Source organism: Nelumbo nucifera, chromosome 1 (assembly GCF_055504915.1).
Source record: "Nelumbo nucifera cultivar China Antique chromosome 1, China Antique-T2T, whole genome shotgun sequence".
Classification (NCBI taxonomy): Eukaryota; Viridiplantae; Streptophyta; class Magnoliopsida; order Proteales; family Nelumbonaceae; genus Nelumbo; species Nelumbo nucifera.
In genome coordinates, this window is record NC_142649.1 from 125,491,159 (window position 1) to 125,512,163 (window position 21,005).

At 41.2% G+C, this 21,005-nt stretch overlaps 1 protein-coding gene across 4 annotated transcripts in view; it reads right to left on the reverse strand.

The window, feature by feature from the left end:
* LOC104609762 (mitochondrial inner membrane protein OXA1-like) overlaps nt 1-16,119 on the reverse strand; it is a 63,578-nt gene extending 47,459 nt beyond the window's left edge. For 2 of the 4 annotated variants that reach the window (XM_010276144.3, XM_010276143.2), the window contains exons 1-2: nt 15,856-16,114; nt 15,702-15,768 (exon numbers count right to left, since the gene is read on the reverse strand). The gene's annotated coding sequence lies outside the window, so the exon portion shown is untranslated. Of the gene's footprint in view, nt 1-15,701; nt 15,769-15,855 lie in introns of all 4 variants that reach the window. The other 2 variants (XM_010276142.2, XM_088894168.1) reach the window with 2 other exon arrangements.
* Nucleotides 16,120-21,005: the final 4,886 nt, after the last annotated feature.

Consider the following 21,005-nt stretch of genomic DNA (forward strand, 5'->3'; position numbering starts at 1 on the left):
TACATAGTGTGTCAATTTCCCCCTTGGAACTCCCTTGGTCAAGATACCAGCCAGTTGCTCTTCTGATGTAATGAATGGTAAACAAATTTCTCTTGAAGAGACTCTTTCCCTTATGAAATGCCTATCAACCTCAATGTGCTTAGTTCTGTCATGTTGAACAGGATTATGTGCAATGTTAATAGCAGCTTGGTTGTCACAATAGAGCATCATTGGTTTCTCATAGTCCACCCCCAATTCCTCTAGAAGAGATCGTAGCCATAGTAATTCTGACACACCATGAGCTATTGCCCTATATTATGCTTCAGTTGAGGATCTAGCAACTACTGATTTTTTCTTACTCCTCCAAGACGCAATATTCCCAGCAACCAAAGCACAATAACCAGAGGTGGACCTTTTGTTATCAATACATCCTGCCCAATCTGCATCAGTAAAGGCTTCCAGCTTCATGTGACCATGCTTAGCAAATAGAATACCTTTCCCTGGAGTACCTTTCAAGTAGCACAAAACCCTTTTTGCAGCAGCTAGATGAGTATCTCTAGGAGAATGCATAAACTGACTAATAACACTTACTGCATAGGAAATATCTGGTCGAGTCATGCAAAGGTATAATAACTTCCCAAGCAGTCTCTGAAACACTCCCTTATCAGACAAAGGTTCACCATCTGTGGCAGAAAGCTTATGATTAGGATCAATGGGAGTGGAGATAGGTTTAGCTCCAAGTTAAACAGTTTCAGCAAGAAGATCAAGGACATATTTGCGCTGAGATATGAAGATACCATCCTTAGATCGAGCAACTTCAATGCCCAAGAAATACCGAAGATCTCCCAAGTCTTTGATTTCAAATTCAGAGTTGAGAAATCCTTTTAGTTTACTGGCCTCTTTTATGTCATTACCCGTGACCACAATGTCATCAACATAAACAATCAAGAAGGTCACCAGAGAGTCATTTCTCTTCAAGAACAGTGTATGATTAGATTGTGTTTGAATGTAGCCAAAGGAGACAAGAGCAACCCGAAATCTCTCAAACCAAGCCCGAGGAGATTGTTTGAGACCATAAATAGATTTGTGTAGTTTACACACCTTGCCTTTCATTTCTTTCCCATACACTCCTGGAGGTAAAGACATATAGACCTCTTCATGCAGGTCTCCATTCAAGAAGGCATTTTTAACATCAAATTGGTGTAGGGGCCAATCAAAAGTAGCTGCTAGAGAAAGTAAAACCCTGATCATGGACACCCCATGATCGGACTCACAAGGGATGGAAAGAGGAACAGCTGGAGACATAGCAAAGGGCTCATCAGATTTCTCCCCCTCAAGAGGAATACTAAAGAAGGGAGTCAACTCGGCAAAGGTGACATCCCGAGATACAAAGCAGGTGCCACGAGCTGGATCAAAACAGCAATAACCCTTCTGTGTGGAAGCATATCCTAGAAGCACACTTATGAGCCTTGGGTTCAAACTTGTGCCTTTGGTGACTATGAATATGCACATAGCAAGTACATCCAAACACACGGAGATGAAGAGAAAAGAGATCCTCATCCGAGAAGAGAAGACTAAAAGGAGTTTTAAAGCCAAGGACCCGAGAGGGCATACGGTTGATCAGAAAGGCAACAGTAAGAACAACCACATGCCTGTTCTTTCTCTCCTCCACCTCATTTTGTTGTGGAGTGTAGGAACAAGAACTTTGATGAATAACCCCAAAAGTTTCAAGATAGGTGGAGAGGGTTCTCTCAAAATACTCCTTAACATTGTCAGAGCGGAATATTTTGATACGAGTATTAAACTGGGTGAGGATGAGTTCATGAAAATTTTTCACAATAGCTAGTACTTCATCCCTGGATTTCATGAGATAAATCCAAGTGTAACGCGAATAATCACCAATAAAAAGGATAAAGTACCTGTAACCCCCCATGGTTGGCATGTGATATGGCCCCCACACATCAGAGTGAACAATATGGAAAGGAGAAAATGATCTTTTATTGCTAATTGAATAGGAATGTCTACAATGCTTTGCCAGCTCACATGATTCACAATGAAGACTCGATAAAGACACTCCTTTAAACATATCTGGGAACAGATGACTCAAAGCAGAAAAAGACAAGTGACCAAACCAAAAATGACATAATAAATTTTGTTAACAGACTCTGACACGACTAACTCTAAGGCAACTCCATGAGGTGGTCCCAAAGCTTGATCTGGTGTGTCCAGCAAGTATATTCCGTTTGCCTCATGGCCACTCCCAATCATCCTCTGAGACTGCAGGTTCTGAAAAACACAATGAGTGGGAAAGAAGGTTATGCTGCAATTCATGGACTTTGTTAAGCTACTAACAGATAAGAGGTTTGTGTTAAGCTTAGGGACATGAAGAACAGAAGATAAGCACAAGGTGTCAGAGGTCTTTATATCACCTTTACCAGAGATGGGGGCAAGAGACCCATCGGCAAGGGATATTTTCTCTTTCCCAGAGAGAAGGTGAAATGAGCAAAAAAGGTTAGATAGACTAGTCATATGGTCTGATGCACCGGAATCGATAATCCAAGGGATTTTATGATTACATGAAATTGAAGCATGATTTGCAGAAGCACGAGTACCTGAGTGAGCAAAAGCCGATGAAGATGATGTACTCTTGGAAGGGTGAGCTGAAGAAACTGTAGCTTCCAGGTGATTTAGGAGCCTCCCATACTTCTCAAAATCCAGCTTCATTGCAGCCAACTGCTCAATGGTTGATTTCTCTTCACTCTCCTTACTTCCCCCTTCAGGTACTGTAGCAGCATTAGCAGTCTTGGGTTTTCCCACCTAACTACCCTTCTTAGGGTTATTATTGTTCTTAAACCTATCAGGGAGAAGTCCAGGATGAAGCTTCCAGCAGGTGTCCTTTGTATGCCATGGTTTCTTGCAATATTCACACACCTGCTCTCTTTTCTCAGTAGGGCCCTTTGGTTTCATTCCCGCATGTGCAAAATGTTCAGTAGGTGGACTCTGCAACTGAACCTGCCGCCTACTCTCCTCACTACTTATCATAGCATATGCCTGTGAAAGAGTAACCTCATCCCTGGCCAAAATATTCTATCTGATAATATCAAACTCAGGGTTGAGTCTAGTGAGAAACTCAAACACCCTATTTCTCTCCACTAGCTTTCTATACATTTCAACATCCTTTTTACTCTCCCATACCACTGTCTCCATAACATCAATTTCCTACCATAGGGATTTTAGTATAGAGTAGTAGATTGCTACACTCTTCTCCCCCTATCTCAGATTTTTCACATCACTTTTCAGTTTATACGCTCTGGCTACATTCAGTTTCTATGAATAGGTCTCAGTTACACTGTCCCATATCTCCTTGGCTGAAGACATCCAAAGATAGTGCTGGCTTATATGGGGTTGCATAGAGTTGACTAACCATCCTATAACAGTATAGTTCTCTTGCATCCATTTTTCAAATTCAAGGTCTGTCTCTTTGGGTTTCACCTTACTGCCTGTAAGATACCCGAGTTTTCCTCTACTACAAACATAGATTTTTATAGACTGTGTCCAAACAAGATAGTTCGTCCCATCTAGCTTAATTGTGGTAACACCAGTTAAAACGAAATCTACTGAGGTAGGTCCAGAAACCGGCACCTGCTTGAACTCACTTCTGTATGTCTCCATTAATCAAACGGAAATCAAAGAACATAAATTTTGACTATGTAAACTTACTTGAAGTCAAACCATAACTCGGGTGCTTGAAAAACTAGGGTTTTGCTCCGTCCAGCAGATGAAAGGAAGAGAGAAGATGTTGCCACACCTACCAGACTAGCCCAAACTCTTCCAAACCTGAACCGCCTTCCTTTAGCAGTCACAAGACACCTTCCAAGCACAGAGCGCCACACCCAAGCTTCACCTTTCCTGGTAACCTCGAAAATCTCTAGTCGGCTAGGGTTTTGGGCAACAGCAGAACAGCATCACTTCTTGGCAAAATCTAGCCAGAACTAAACTCTCCAAACCCTTCTACCAACTAGGCAAGTGATTCTCTATACTATAGAGAACCTATCTCTCCATACACTCTCTTGATTTTAGAGTGTACAGGAACGAAGAAAAAGAAGAAAGAGGAACTAAACCCGCTCTGATACCAAGATGTAAATCAGTCCTCTAATATCAAGATTAAACTTAGTGATTAGCAGAATAAAACAGATTTGAATAATTGTAAAGGAGAAGAAGATGGCGAATAGAAGAGGTAAGAGAGGAAGGAGTCAAATGATCCTCCCTTCTCCCCTAACCCTATTTTATTAAGATCTAAAAATTGATGATGACAAGAATGCCCTTAAGTGGGCGGCCAGCTTGGCAGTTACATAAAGAAAAATAAACAAGAATAAATAACAGGCCCATTAAGTGTGGCCCATCAACATAAAATAAAAGATATTACAAGAGAGGTTGTTAGGGCCCATTTGGCCCAGTCTCTTTACACTTTCCCCTACCCATGACCACTTCATTGAACCCATCCATATATTCTTCATTTTGTTAAGTAACTCAAACTCTGTGCAAATCAGTCTCCAAATCAGTCTCCAAGCTTCATCTAATTCTTTACTCTTTTCTTCAAGATTGCCTTCCCCAACTCTCCCTTCTTCCACCTCTAAGCATACTTTTGTCGTACATTCTGGATGGGATGCTGGTACATTTGTTTCAGGCATATCACACTGGTTAGTATCCACAAATAAACTGACAATCATACCTGACTGGTTAGGGAGAGCATTCGAGAAGCTAGGACTGGACTGTTTGCCAAAGACGACCAAATCTGGTGTCATTTCCTTACAAGGGAACTTTTGTAAAGTGTTCATGGTAAAGTTAACAGCAACATCTAACCTACTCCCTTGAAGACCCGACTCCAATACTCCCCTTTCTGGTTCATCCTTATCCAAGTTCAATAGAGAGGGTTGAGTTTTTCCATTTAAATCCCGAGAGCCCTGAGAGGTTACGTTGACTTCCTCAGCTTGAGATAGACAGAGTTGTCCAGCATTTGCAGTGCCTCCTGTACTTCTCTTCCTTGGAATAGTCTGCAACAGTCACCTCTTCTTCTAAGAACAGAACCTCTATATTCAAGCTTCCTGTTTCTATCATGCTTTGTCTTGTGCACGGATCGAGACTACCTAGACTCGAGGCTTCATCTGACTCAAAGTCCTCATCACTACTGCTTTCTTCTCCAGGCCAAACACCAGATTCTAGCCTTTCTAACACAGACCGCTTGATGCTTCTTGGATTCCGCCTCTCAGGCGTTAGCCGATTCAGGTTCTTCGCTGGGATCCACTGCAGGGAGCAGCTTGAGTGTTGACTCTGCCCTCCCTTTCGAGAACGAGCAGAAGAACTCGAGGATGAAGATGATAGATGGTTAACATCGTCTATCAGAGGTTCCCTCCCACTGTTCACGTGCTGCATTAAGCGATCATGTGACCTCCCTGTCACATGTGGACTTAAGTAACCATATAACCTCCCTGTGGTCACGTGTGGACTTAAGTGACCATGTGACCTCCCTGTGGTCACGTGTGGACTTAAGTGATCATGTGACCTTGGCTTCTTAGAAATGGGCTCAAAACTGGGCCCAACTGAATAAGTTTCTCCCTTGGCCCAAGAGAAATAAGAGGGTCCACAGGCTCAGCATTCTTGTCCGACCCCACCTGAATATTAGGCCCACCATTTCGACCCACCCCCAGTTCACCCAGTTTCTTTGTTAGCCCAAAAGCTGGCTTCTTAAAACTTGCCTCTTCTTTACTCCCCTCCCCAACCTTAAAACTTTTCGTGCCATTGTTCCCAACCACCTGTGAAAAAGACCTGCTGCATGTCAGAGGGGTTACTTGTGTTTTAAGCCTCTGACTTTCCAAAAAACCCTTGTTTTTATGACTCCCCAGAAGCTGTTGGCCCATTTTAGTGTAAGACCCAGATTTTTTTGAGACTTCCAATCCGCTTCCTCCACATACAGCTGCTTCCTCCACCTGTTCTCCTCCCTCCATTCTTGCTTCCTTCCACAAGCTTGCTTCAATGGAGGAAGCCAACCAGACTGACACGAAAACTCCCTCCACTCTAATCTCCACCTTTCTTGGTATATCTTCAGGCCTCACTCCACTGAGAAGAATAGCCGCAGAGTGGAGGTCCCCCCAGTAAGCACCACCCAATCTCCCTTCACACATCACTGCAATGGCCTCTGCAACTTCTTGCCTCCACAGATGGAACGGCAACCCTATTATCCTTATCAGAACCACATCTTCAATCGAGAAGTTCTTGGCATTAGAGAGGGGATTCCATTTGAATGCTGTGACAGTCCCCAGATCAGTCGGAAGTTGACAGCCGAGAGGTCTACTCTGTTCTCCCCAAAATCAACTACAGCTTTACATTTATCAAAAGGAGTCACAATAAACTCATGCTTCAGTTTCAGGTTCAATATTAAATAATCTGCAACTCTCCTCCATTCAACATTCTTCGTCCCTGCCTCTACTATAAATTTGTTCTCCCGCTCTTCCTTCTTCGAGTAATCCAAAACCCTGCATTGACCATTGACTTTTGCTAAGATTACAGATCCCTGCTCCATGCTTCCAGTTAAGGTATCTCTCTCAACCACCCCATCTTCTTTTCCTGAACTCTCCTTTGTTCTTGTTACTCCACGGAGCAAAAATTCCTGAAGCACCTTACTCACATTCCTCCACCCCTGGTTTTGTTTTCCTGCTGGGAAACAAACCAGCTGTTTCTTTCCTCCACCAAAGAACACAGCCAGAGCTATGTAGCACCCTTTCACATTCTTTCTGCTCTCAACAGTATATTTCTTACCTTCATCAACTGCAAGCTCTTGACTGTTATTTTGCTTACCTTTCAAACTAGCCCCTTCCACAAACTTCTGCAACCATTCCACTACTTTTGTTCCATACAACAGAACCATAGCCCTCCTTGCTTCCCTTATCTTCAGACTCAGGTTTCCTCTACCTTTCTCTTCCTCAAACAGGAGAACCTTAGCTTCAACCTTCAGATTTCTTCTCCATCTTCCTGCCTCCACGAACCTTTTCTCCATTCCCAACCTTTTCTCCATCTAGGGTGCTGTGAGCATTCAATGATAGAAAACTGAACAAACCTCAATTGTGCTATACGCCTTGTCTCGGGTGTCCCGGAGGGGACCAGGATTCAATTACAATAGATTTTGTAGATGTAGTGTTTGTAATTGTTCCCCATGATCTGAAAACGTCTTCTATCTTAAAATCAGCAAACAATTTTAGTGTTTTCACCCAATGTGCCACCCTTAGAGTTATCACTTCAATCGCATTTTCTTTACTCCTCTCTTTGTCATCAAATATCCCCATATTACTTTCTTCCCAAATTGTCCAAACGATTGCTTCCCTAGTGCATCTTCCCATGATTCCGCCTCTCCTTTTAGAACACCTGAATAAATGAGAGCTTAAGAAGGATTCCAAATTGGTAGGAGTCAAGCTGCAACCAAAGAGGAAAACCACTCCCAAATGAAGTTAGCGAAAGGACAGAAAATTAAAAGATGAAAAGCAGTCTCACCGTGCAGCTTACATAAAGAGCACCAATTTGGGGACAAGCACCAAGTTGGTCTTTTTCTTTGAAGCAGATCACAGGTATTGATGGAACCATGGAACACTTCCCAACAGAAAGCACTGACTTAAGGAGGGATGGGGCGAGTCCAAATCTCCTCGACAGGGAAAGAAAGGGAGGAGTCAAAATCAATTAGAGAGTTAAAGAAGGATTTGCAAGAGAAAGACCCTAACTGATTGAGTGCCCAAACTCTAGAGTCTGAACCACTATCCCCCAAGACCATAGAGTTCAGCAAATCAACCAAAGCAGAGACACAAGACAATTCAGATTCTCTCAAATTTCTAACAAAACCCAGATTCCAATTCCGATTTGAAAGTGAGGAGGAAGAGATAATAATTTCACTAATGGGTTTTCCTTTGAAGCTGGAGAGAGCAAAAAGGGAAGGGAACACCTCGAACAAGGGGGAATCCCCAATCCAAATGTCCTCCCAAAATCTGATTTTCTGACCCAAAACCAATCATACCTGATGTGGGGTAGAAACAAATGAAGTATTTCATGGATGGCCTTCCAAGGAGCAATCAAAGTAGCTCTATGCAAGCAGCCCGCATCCCAGCCATTGCTTGACGACCCATAGATACTTGAAATAACTTAATCCATATTTTCTCATTTTCTTTAGGGAACCTCCAAAGCCATTTACTTAACAAAGCCACATTTTTCATCTTCACATTTCCTATTTCTAAACCCCCTTCCTCTTTCAACTGTCTCACCTTTTCCCACCTAACCAAATGATCTTTTTTCCCCTCCCCAGGCTCCCACAAGAAATCCCTCAAGATTTTCTCAATTCTTTTACTCACTACTTGTGGCATTCTAAAGACCGACATGTAATAGACTGGAAAATTAGCCAAAGTGGATTTTATCAATGATATTCTCCCTCCCAAAGAAATATAATTCCTTTTCCAACTTGCCAACCTTTTTTCCAAACCTTTCCACTACTAGATTCCAAGATCTAACTGATCTAGGATTTCCACCTAGGGGCAGTCCCAAATAACACAAAGGCCACTCCCCTGTTTCACAACCCAACACATCAGCCAAAACTCTCAAAGCATCCTCTTCCAAATTGATACCAACAACTAGACTCTTTGACCAATTGATTTTCAAGTTGGAAATCCTTTCAAAAAAGGCTCACAACTACCTTTAGATTTTCTACACCATCACGGCTCTCTCCATCACAAAAAACCAAAATATCATCTGCAAATTACAAGTGTGAAACCAAAACTCTGTTCCTCCCTATTGTCCAACCTTTAATCAAAAGCATCAAATTAGCCCTAGAGATTAAACTACTTAAAACCTCAGCCACCAAAGTAAAGAGGAAGGGAGAGAGGGGATCTCCTTGTCTCAATCCCTTGATCCCTTCAATCAAATAAACTGCAGTACCATTCACTAGGACTGAAAATTGACTTGTTTGCAAGCAACCTCTGATCCACTTGCACCACAAATCCACAAATCCAAACCTTCTCATGATATCAATCAAGAAGTCCCAGTCAACAAGATCATAGGCCTTCTCCAAATCCAATTTAATTACTACCCCCTTCCTCTTTAGTCTTTTTTGAGCCTCAACACATTCACTTGCAACTAGAATTTGATCAATGATTTGTCTACCTTGGATAAAGGCTCCTTGTTAATGGGAAATGATAGAAGAAAGAACCTTTTTAAGCCTTAGATACTAGTCACTAAGCTTATCGGTTTAAAATCTCCTAGTTGGGTGGCAGCTTGCTTCTTTAGGATCAAAGCTAAGAAGGTTGAATTCATCCCAGGGCTAATTGCTCCCCTCCTATGGAACTCCCTAAACACTTTCATCAAATCAAATTTTATTATCTCCCAGCAATCTTGATAGAAAGCCAATGTGAAACCATCAAGCCCAGGAGCCTTAGATCTACCCATAGTGAATATGGCTTCTTTAACTTCAACTTCCTCAAAGTTCCTTTCCAGTGATTGTACTTGATTCTCATCCAAACACTCCCAATCCAATCCATCCAAAGTCCACCTCTTAGAAACTGGCCTACAAAAAATGATCTGAAATGATCTGCAAAGGCTATTCTTCTTGATTTGTGATCTCAGCCCCTACCACTATTAAAGAGGAAATATAGCTCTTCCTTTTCCTACCATTTGCTAAAGCACGGAAAAACTTTGTGTTGCCACCACCCTCCTTAATCCATTTCTCTCTTGACTTTTGCTTCCAACTGATCTCCTCTCTCAACAAAAAATCCTCTAATTCCTTCTTTAGAGACCATCTTCTTTCTCTTTCATACCCTTCTAAAACACCTTGCACTTCTTCCCTATCTAGCTCCTCAACTTGAGCAAACAAGCTACCCTATACTCTTTCAATCTCCCAAACTCCACTCTTTAATCTCCCCTTTCATTCTTTGTAATTTCCTCAAAAACTTTTGTCCTTTCCAAATAGGTTCTGGACTTTGGGAAACTCACCACTCCTTAACCTTTTTCTTAAAGTCCAAGTGGGTGAGCCACATGTTCTCAAACCTAAAAGGAATACCCCCCCTAGGCCTCTAAAACAAACAGATTGGCCAATGGTCTGATGTGATTCTGGGTAGAGACTTCCCCTTGAGACCAACCCAATGTTCTTCACAGTCATGAGACAAAAGAAATCTATCCAGTCTGGAACAAATAGGATTAGCCTGGAGATCGTACCAAGTAAAACAAGACTGCCCTAGTGGGATATCTCTTAACTCAAAGGCCCCAATAAAATTGTCAAATTCCCTCATACTTGAAGTGACCCTCTATCTTCCTCCACTTGATTCACCCACAAATCTGATCACATTAAAGTCACCTCCTAAGCACCAAGGGCCACCATTCTTCCCACATCACATTCCCTTCTCTATAAGAATTTGGTCCATACACATTGTTAAGGACCCAATCAAGTCCATCCTAATTGCTTTTCAGCTTTACTGAGACAAAAAAAACTTCCCACCAGCTCTTCCTGATGCACCCCAGGCTGGTGCAAAGCTCCACTGACATCTTTTTTCTCCCCAAAAACTCCTAATCCACTTCCTATCGCCCTCCTGAACCTTAGATTCTTGAATCATAATTATGTTTGCCTTTTCTTTCTTCAACAGTTCCATGATCATTCTTCTTTTCGTAGCACTTCCTAGACCCCTAACATTCCAGCTAATGATCTTCATTGACACTAACTTTAAAAACCTCGAAGCCCCCTTTCCCTAAAGACCTCCCTTTCTTCTCCCCTCTCTAGCACTGAATTTTTTGTCCCCTTCAAAATCATTAATTAGTTTTTCCACTTCATTCAATTTTTTCCTTCTTTTTCCACCCCCAATTTAACTGTTTTAACAATTTTTAGACCTATTTCATTCATAACTTTGGTCTCTTGGGGGTTCCTGAAGTTTGATTGATGCACTTGGGGGTTCATAAAGTTGGTGAAGCTCAAGTTCGAGTGTTTCGAGCAAGCATCAGAGTGGTAGTTTCAGAATCGGGTGTTTTTGAGAGAGAAAGTTTCCTTTACAGATGTTTGGCGGGATGTTTCATAGGGGAGAAGCCAGAGCTAGCAGCGATTGAGAAATGGGTGATGCTAGCATGGAGGTGCCTTGAGAAACCGGTTACCAAAGCCTTGAAGGGAAACGGGTTTCTCTTCATCCTTCTGTCTAAGCTTGATGCCCTCTTAGTCTTGAAACAAGGTTGTCATATTTTTAACGGGAAGTGATTAAATCTACAAAGATGGGATCCGAGGTTAGGTGTGGCAAGGACCAAGAACAAGTAAAGGAGGTGGTGGGTTCAGGTCTTTGGTGTACCCATAAATGTGTGGTGTTTTGTTACTCTTAAAGAGATTGAGGACGCAATAGGGGGTTTCATCAAAGATGACTTTGACAACATCCGGTGGAAGACTTTGGATCATTTGCATCTTCTGGCGCAGGGGAGATCATTACAGGACTTCCCCAAGTTTGTAGATTTAGATGTGGGGGGTTTTGTGTTCAAGGCGAGAGTAGTGGTGGAAAGGGGTGGCTGAATGGTTGCCAATGAGTCCTAGATGTTCAAACTCTTTTATCAGCAACCTTTCTCTTTGCACAGCAGCATCTGGCAATGGTGGGGGAACCCTGAAGGGGTTAGTGGTGAACTGTAACTGAGAAGTAGGGAGAGATAACATCTGTATACTTCAAACTTTAAGAGCCCTCAACCAAAGAATCAGACTTTTATTCATCAAGTACCCTGGTGCGGAGTTCATGTTTGTCGTCGATGTAAAAGATGTCGTGGGGGTACTATTGGCAAGGGAAATCTCAAGGGGGAGTTTGATTAAGCTTCGACAGGACTAAGGCATTTGCCCAAGTTGCTTGAAACCGATGGATGACACTTTTTCCTTGTCACCGGTGTCGATGACCGAGGTAGGTGATTGTTGTTGCGCCTCCATCCTCATCAAATTCAAATTCATTTTTTGAACAGCCCGCTAACCAACCTGAGATGAGGGTAGGACCAAGTTTTGGGGTTTCAGGTCGAGATGAGGGTTAATCCTTGGTTTTGGATTTTAGCAACATTTTGGGCAACGTTGCTAGCTAGTGTGTTTTAATTGGGCCCATGGCCCACACCAATAATTTGGTGCCCCTTTCATCGATTTGGGAGAGGTTGAAGCCAATGATTTAAAAGGCGTGCCTAGGCGCACAGGTGAGGCACATTTTAGGGTATGTGCCTCGCCTAGGTCCTAGGCGCAGCCCTTTCAAAAGGCGCACACCCGGTGCACCTTGCACCTCAGCCCAGGTTGTGGCTTTTGAAAATTTGACGCTTTTTTGCATTTTTTGAACCTAGCAACTAGGTCAGGGACTCCGCTCCAATTCACTCGCTTCACTTGCTCACTGAAGCTCCGAGAACCCCCTATTTGTTAATATTGTTCATTCATTCATCCTAATAAAATATCTTCTTAGAAAGCAATTATTTTTTTTATTCTTTTTTAACACAACGCAGGGTAGACCATCCCCCAACCCAGGTGCAGATGGGATTTGATCCCAAGTCTCCACTACAACCAACAGGAGACCTTACCAACCAGCTAGTTGGCACCTTGCTTAGAAAGCAACTAAAATTATAAAATCATTATTTTTTTATATGAGAATTAAGAATTTAAGACCCCAACATGGACTTGTTTGGGCTTGCCTTGAGGGGCGTGGCACAAAGGCGGCTCATAGAATCAAGAATGTAATATGTTTTACATCACATTAGCTACTTGAAGTAATGCAATTGAGGGAAAAAAAGAGATTATGGGCTTTACATGCTTGAAAATGTTTTATATGTTTGGTTTTATTTTTAAATTCTCCTTTGAATATGCTTTACATGTTATGTTTATGTATTTTAATTTTAAATAATAGGTTTTTTAAAACATTTATTTTAAATTTTAAGTTTATATTTTTTATTAATATTATGTTTAATATTTTTTGACATTTTTTTGAAGTTTTTGGCATTTTTTTGAATTTCTTGACATTTTTTATGTTGTTTTAGCATTTTTTTGTATTTTTGCGCCTTGCTTCAAAAAGTTACGCACCTCGCCTTGCACCTTGTGCCTTGGGCACAAATTGGCCCTACACCTTTTTTGCGCCTCGCACTTTTAAAACACTAGTTGAAGCTAGGTTTAGCCCCAAGAAAAAGTGGTACCCAACAAAAGTGGTACATGCCTCGCCTTGCGCCTTGTGCCTCGGGCACAAATTGGCCCCTACACCTTTTTTGCACCTTAAACTTTCAAAACACTGGTTGAAGCTAAGTTTAGCCCCAAGAAAAAGTGATACCCGACAAAAGAATCTAATATTCTATAGTTTCTCTACCGCTCAAAAATAGCACCTAAGCAAATGGGTTTTAAACTCTCTTGTTGTAAATATTCCTTCCTCAAGGATGTGTTGCTTTCACTCGAGAGACTTAAGGATAACTTCTCTCATTTTGCTGAGGGGAGTCAGCCAAAGAAGGATAAATCAACAAGTAATGTCCGTGAGGTTCAAAAGCCAAGCCCAAGTACTTGCGATGCTCAAGTTGTGAGTTCAGTTTTCTCGGATTGAGTGAGACTGGTTGCTTCTCCTGCAGCCCAAGATTCTTAGATTTCTGTATTTGATGGAGTTGGGATGGGTGACTAGTCTCGTGATCCCATTGATCAACGAGTGGAGTTGCAATTGAATATGAGAAAGTTTCATGGAGTGACTCTACCAAGGGGTTTAGACAACATGAGAGATTGGTTACAAGCTAGAGTCCACAAGGTGTGATGTTTTGAAATGGTCCTTTGATAGTCTAGATTGTCTTCCTAGTTGTCAAAAAGCAAAAAACTGGTGGATCTATATGATGATGTTGTAGTGAAGCCTTGAAGTTGAGGAGGAAGCAACACTTAAGGCAAAGGTCGTGGCGGCAGGGAAAGTGATATTTTGGTTTAAAGGTGTGCTCTTTTTGTGTAGTGCCATTTGTTACCACCCAGGCATGGGCGGTATCCTAGCTCAGACCTTTAGTGGCTCAGGTTCTAGTTTGTGTTTTCGTGATGTGGTTTGTGTTTAGTTCGGTCGGTGTTTTTGTTGTGGTTTGGACTGTTTTTTCCATCTTCTTTTCACATAAAAAAATGTCTTAACAAGACAAGAGGCACAAGATTCAAAAGAATTAATTCCTTTACAACAATAAACCAACACTTTTCTCCATCCAACCATCAGGCATGATAGTGTAGCAAAGTTCCTCACAATACCTTTTAATTGATATAAAAAACTCTTCTGCTTGATGATGATTATAATACAAAATGTGGGTCCTAAGTTCATTGTAATTTCAAATCCTACATCTTCCTCCATATATAGCAATTCCATCAGCTCGCTCTTGTATATACCATGAATTGTAAATAAACAGCATTAAAGGCAATACAACCATAAGAAAAAAAAAAAGGAACCTATGGGAACTTTGCCTCTGATACCTCCTTTAGTTTAAATGCCAATGTTTGCTTGACTTGGAGTAAGATCTTCAACCTGGGGATGTTAGGAGTTTCTATTTGTGGCTGAGTTGTAATACCTAATTTTTAGTTCAATTTTCAGTTTTTGGGCTCAAGGGTGTGGCTGCATGTCGTGCCCCCAAAGGGGAGCTTCTAAATGCTTTAATCTCTTGTCAATAAAATCTATTCATTTTTATCAAAAAAAAAAAGATCTTCAACCAGACCAACCTCAAATTGTGCCAATGAAGACCCATAAAGATTCTCTTTCAAAAACTTCTTGAGCATTCTGTTAAAGGCACCTTTTTACATGCATCAAATTCTTATTCTTCCTCCAAGTTGTTGCTCCATCTGATGGAGATCCCCTTCTTTTACAATCCTTCCACAATAAAAACATGTCAATATCTTCTTCCCTATTTCACTGTCATTTCGTTCATTAACATGGACACATCCTGGATTCTACTTTCTCTGTGAAATGTAGCTTCATCCAATGGATAGTACCAACTTATTTACAAACTTTCCACAATAAAGACATAGTCAATATCTTCTCCTACGGTCAGATCAATTCCTTCATTAACATGTAGATGTGCTGGGTTTTTCTTTCCTTGGGTTATTTGGTGAGCCCTCTTCTGACTGCAAATCTGATGACAAGATAATTTCTCCACCCGGACCACCCCAAAATCTCAATCCCCCACTATACAAGTTCCAAAATCAGCAAGCCCACTTCAATAATTCAAGAGAATATCAATATGTCAAGAATATTATATACACTGAAGTTGATGAAAAATAAGTAAAAGATGGAGCACACACATTGAAGTCCATCAAATGAAAACATGTAGTACAGCAGCCACTTTGTATAAAATTAGTCAAAGGTTACGTTCGTATCCAGTCCACTCCTCCCAAGATCCCAGATAGCTGGGACCAACATTAGGTAATGATTTTTTTATTTTGATTTGTCAAAAATCAAAACCCTATACAGTATCTAATAAACCAGAGAATAAAAAAAAAGGAATACTCAAACTCCAAAAAAGAAATAACTTACACAAAAATGAAAATGAAAACAGCGATTGAATGCTTATTTCTTTAGTCAATCAAACGAAATCTGTTATAATCTCTTAAAACATAAAGTCAGATGGAGTTGTGTGTGTGTGTGTGTGTGTGTGAGAGAGAGAGAGAGAGCGTGTGTTTCTGTAGAAAGAGAAAGATAGAAACCAAAGCAAAAACTGCCGCTTACCGAGATGGTTGCGATAGAAGTAGCGAGTTCCTTGAGAAATAATTTAGTCACTATAATCTATGAAATCCTGATATAGAATGAAACATGAAACTATAAATATGAAATAAAAATTAAATTTCAAGAGAACAACGGAGGAAAAAAAACTCTCCCTAACCTCATATGGTTTGAAGAAACATCGGCGAGTATTTTGCCGGAAACAACCAACCACAGGTCACAATTACATGCAATTTCAGTTAGAATTGGATGTTTCTCCAAAGAGGAGTCAACATTTCCAGAATTCAGGATTTGGACGCCAGAGAGGAACGGCCAGAGAGGAACGGCCAGAGAGCTGAGGGTCCTCCAACTCTACTTTCTCGGTTCACTTCTCTAGTAGTCTTATTCTTCTTCTTCTTCGATCTTGGTTTTTGGTTCGTGCCGTGTCCCTAACTAAAAGCCGGAATGTCTATTAGGTTACGGTCCGATCGTCCGGTCCGTTCCTTGTATAATTCTAAAGCAAATAAGATATTATTTATCAATATTCATAGGTGAGTTTTGATGGGTCAGAACTCTTTCCATATCATATCTTTTCTATATCATAGATTTTCTGTGTAAACTTATGATGTCGAAACGGTATCGTACCGAAACGGTGTTTCAAGTAACAACCCACCCATAAAGCTACTTTTTCCACCTCAGTATAATAACTTTCTTATAGTTTGGGTGTTTGGTGTGGCATTTAAAGAAACATTCGTATGAATGTTACAGTGTGATGTATGCTCTTGATATTTGAGTGCCATGAGTCAATCTAACAGTCCAAACAAAAGTGGCAACTGAATTGAGCTGAATCCGATTCAAGCCTTTGACAAAGATGACAGCCGTGTCCTTATCCAAAGCTGCACCATACATACACTAGAGTCTCATGAATTAATTGACCGATCCATCTGTATAAACCACTCATGATCAATTGTTTGGTGTCCGTCTCCATCGGCGAATTTCTCAGTTGTGGTCAATGTTGGAGAAAATGGGGTCACTGTAACTTTGGAGGAGAAGCTCTGAGGCGTGTCTGAAGACACTGTCTTTAGAACGTTATTTGCCCCCACTCAGTTTTACTGAGTTTGTCGTTGGGTTACAGGCAAATTCGTTCCCAGGATACAACAGAGCCTTGGACGAGAATCTACAACCAGCAAAGTTGAAGAGTCTCCAAAGAAACCTTCTGTGAGACTGTAGCAGACCGGACTGAGAGAGAGAGAGTGAGTGAATTTCGAAGTTGTGTGTTTTGGAGTCTGATTCATGTTCCTTAAATAATTTGTGAAGAGGTATGAAGAAAAGGTAGGTGCTGGTTTAGAGAAGGCACCTTGAACAGTCACAATGTTTAAAAAGTAGTTAACAATTAGTGACTATTAACTTTGAATTGTCCCTCTTGATCACACCCGATCAAATCGTGACCGTTGATCTCATCAACGGTCAGCAACGCACCAAAGCCGCCCATCGCGAGCCACGCGGGTGCGCGCAAAGTGTGAGCGAAGTGCGCCTCATTGCGCCGCACAAATGCGCGCGCGGTATCGAATCCCCATACTCTCCTCTACTAATTCTAAAGAGTGTAAATCAGCTCCTATTGAAATACTAAAAACAAAACTTATAATTTTCCAATGTGGGACAAGTTCAAAACTGGGTTTTGTAAGAGAAAAACTGATTTTTCAATTAAGTGTGCAGGTGCAATTTCTCATGTAATTGACCAATCAAACCCATTGGATTTAATCTCTTATGAGATTAAAATCCAACAGTCAATTTGTGGAGGAAAGGACAGCATGGACGCATCAATGGAACAGGAGTTCGGAGATTTGACTTCTTGACTATATGACTTTTATTCAAATTGTTCATGATTTTATGATAGACGCAAATCACGCAATCCAATTCACCATCTTGATGCAGGCGCAACAGATAGGAAAGACTACTGCTAGCACTGGTACTCCTAAGTTAGAGACAAACAGCAAAATATGGTATGGAAATAAGACTCGATCCTCAAATCTAAAGGAAGGCAATTCCAAGGTTAAATCTTTGAACTGAATTGTTCTGAAGTATAATATTTAAAAGTGTAATAATTACATTAAGAGGTATATTGGTGTTTGTGAACTTTTTTTTCCTTTAAATTCTGAAAAAGCAAACAATGTTGTTCTGAATTCTGAATTCTAAACTTTTCTTTCTACTCATGTAGCAGCGTTTATTGAAACAATATCCACATAACCAAACACCAAAAACATCAATGGGTAAATTACACAAACCCCCCGCACTATGGGGTTTATGTCAAAGACCCCAACACTTTTTTTCTGGACAATTTTACTCACTTTTTTTCTCCACAAAGCATCTAGAGATGGCACCCTTATGTATAGATCTTGGCCATTGTCCATGATGTATTCCGGAAGATCGATCAAGTAGCTGGTCCAAAACACACAACCACTTCCCCTTCAGTATTCTCATAAGCTATAAAAGAATAATTTTTAAGGCATTTGGCTTTGCATTCCTCGAGATTCATGCTTTGGTCTACAAATGCTCAAGAACTATCAGACAGCTTCACCCCATCAATTTTAAGAATTCATCATCCTTTTGACACACGAACTCGCTTTGGGCTTGAATCCCTTCACACACTCAGAGTCAGAGGAGATTGGAGATTGATCGGAGGTTGAAGGGACAATTAACACGTTCCAGAATAGATGGAGGGGAGCTCACATGGCAATAGAACATGTCGTTCTTCTTTGTAAATTTCAGAATTTACAGAGTCCAGACTTTAACGATAGTATGGATCCAAAGACTTATCAATCTTGTTTTAACTGCCCCCACACAGCTAGTAAGATTGTTCTAAAATGCAAAAATTTACTATGCCACATCTAAACAAAGTCATGGCAACGATTTGCTACATTCATTCAATGTCATAACCAAGTGTTGGTCTTGGTAGCTTAACCTTGACCCATCGGGGACGACTTGGCTAGATTTACATTTCATCTTCAGATCCTTCTGAACTATTTATTCAGTTGTTCAATTTAGGCTTTGAAAAGTTTGGGTCAAACACCTTCATTACTTAGAGGTTCCCAAAGTTCATCAAATTTATGCTCTTCAAAGTTTGGGTTGAACACCTTCGTTACTTAGAGTTTGGGTTGAATATAGTCTTAAGGCTCTTATTTGGATTTCTGAATATAATAAGAGTGTGACGCAGCGTGACGCGTTCGACCAGGCTGACTATGCAAGCACCCAGACAATCGGATCGACTTCGATCTTGAAGCCTTACGAAAACTAGGCATAGCCTTAGTAGAGAGAGAAAATATGGCGAAGAAAATTCTTGTGTGTCTATTGAGCTTAGAAACTGAAGTATTTATAATACATGTTGGTAGTCTTGTAGAATAATTAAGAAAATAGAACAACTAAAACAACTAGGACTTGGACTTGACGTCCACCATCCGATAGCCACTTTCATCCAACGTAGGTTGGATACGTGATCTTATCTGCCATTATCCGCTGCATGCATCTTTAGACGTCCTTATCTGATGTGTGTTCCTCCCTAGCTGTCGTCGGCTGGTTCGGTGGGTCGTAAGCTGGCCCTCCATCATTCTCCCCCACATGGGAAGAACTCGACCCCGAGTCATGATCGGGATATGCAAGTGTCGCTTCTGGTAAATAACGATGAAGATCAGCAACATTAAATGTTTTGGAGATACCCATGTGATCTAGTAAGTCCACGACATAAGCATTGTCGTTGATTTTCTTAATGATCTTGTATGAACCGCACTTCCGAGGTTGTAGCTTGTTATACTTTCCCACAGGTATGCGTTCTTTCCTTAAGAACACCATGACTTCATCACCGATGTCAAACACTTGGTGTTGACGATGCTTATCAGTTGCAACCTTGTACTTTGCATTGGCTCGCTCCAGTTTCTGTTGGACTTCTTCCTATACGAACTGGATCTGTTCTGCCAACTGCTCGGCAGAAGTGTTGAGACCGAGTACTCTAGGTAGCTTCACTAAGTCCAACGCATGGTTAGGTACCTTCATATAAACAATGGAAAATGGGGATCTACCTGTAGAGTTATGAACTGCATTGTTGTAAGCGAGCTCTACTTGTGCTATGGCAAAATCCCACTGCTTCGGTCTCTCCCTGTAGATACTGCGGATCAAGTTACCTAAGGTCCAATTTACCACCTCTGTCTGTCCATCTGTCTGTGGATGGGCTGTACTGCTGAAATTCAGTGATGAGTCGAATAATCTCCACAGGGTCATCCAGAAGTGACTTAAGAACCTCGTATCTCGGTCTGATGTGATGGTCTTAGGTACCCCATGTAAACGGACAATCTCTCTGAAAAATAGCTTAGTTGTTGCTGTTGCATCCGCGGTCTTCTTGCATGGAAGGAAGTGAGCCATCTCAGAGAATCGGTCAACCACTACGAAGACGGAGTCCATATTTCTTGGAGTCTTTGGCAAACCTAGCAAGAAATCCATGGACAGGTCTTCCCAAATCGCAGTAGGAACAGGTAGAGGCATGTAAAGGCTTGTATTCTGGGTCTGTCCCTTAGCCGTCTGGCATATATAGCACATACTTATGATAGTGGTCACATCTCTCCTCAATCTAGGCCAGTAGTAACGTCCCTTGACTGCTTCAATCGTTTTTTCTCTCCCGAGGTGTCCTGCTAATCCACCCCCATGCAGATCCCTGATGATCTTCTCGCGGAGGGAGGTGCAAGGGATGCACAATTGTTCTCCTTTCATAAGGAATCCATCATGAATGTAGAAATCACCTGCTGGCTATCGATTTATGCACTTTTCCCACACCTGTTTGAAGTCCTCATCCTGGGCGTATAGATCTTTCAAGCATTCAAAGCCCACTATTTCAATGTTGAGAGTCTTGATGAGGGCTACACACCCACTTAGAGCATCGACTACTGTGTTTTGTTGTCCAACCTTATACACAATCTTGTATGGGAATTTATCAATAAAAGCAGACCATCTTGCATGCAGGTCACTCCTCAACTGCTTTTGCTTATTGAGATACTTAAGAGCTTGGTGATCGGTGTAGAGAACAAATTCTTTAGCAATTAAGTAATGTTCCCAGGTTTTTAGTGTTCTAACAACACCATAGAATTCTTTATCATAAGTGGACCACTTCTTCTTGGCTTCGCATAACTTTTCACTAAAGAAAGCAACTGATCTCTTCTCTTGGGACAATACAGCCCCTATGCCAACTCCACTGGCATCACACTCAACTTCAAATAGCTTGTCAAAACTTGGTAATGCAAGGACAGGAGCGGTGCATAATTTTTCTTTTATGAGAGCAAAACTCTA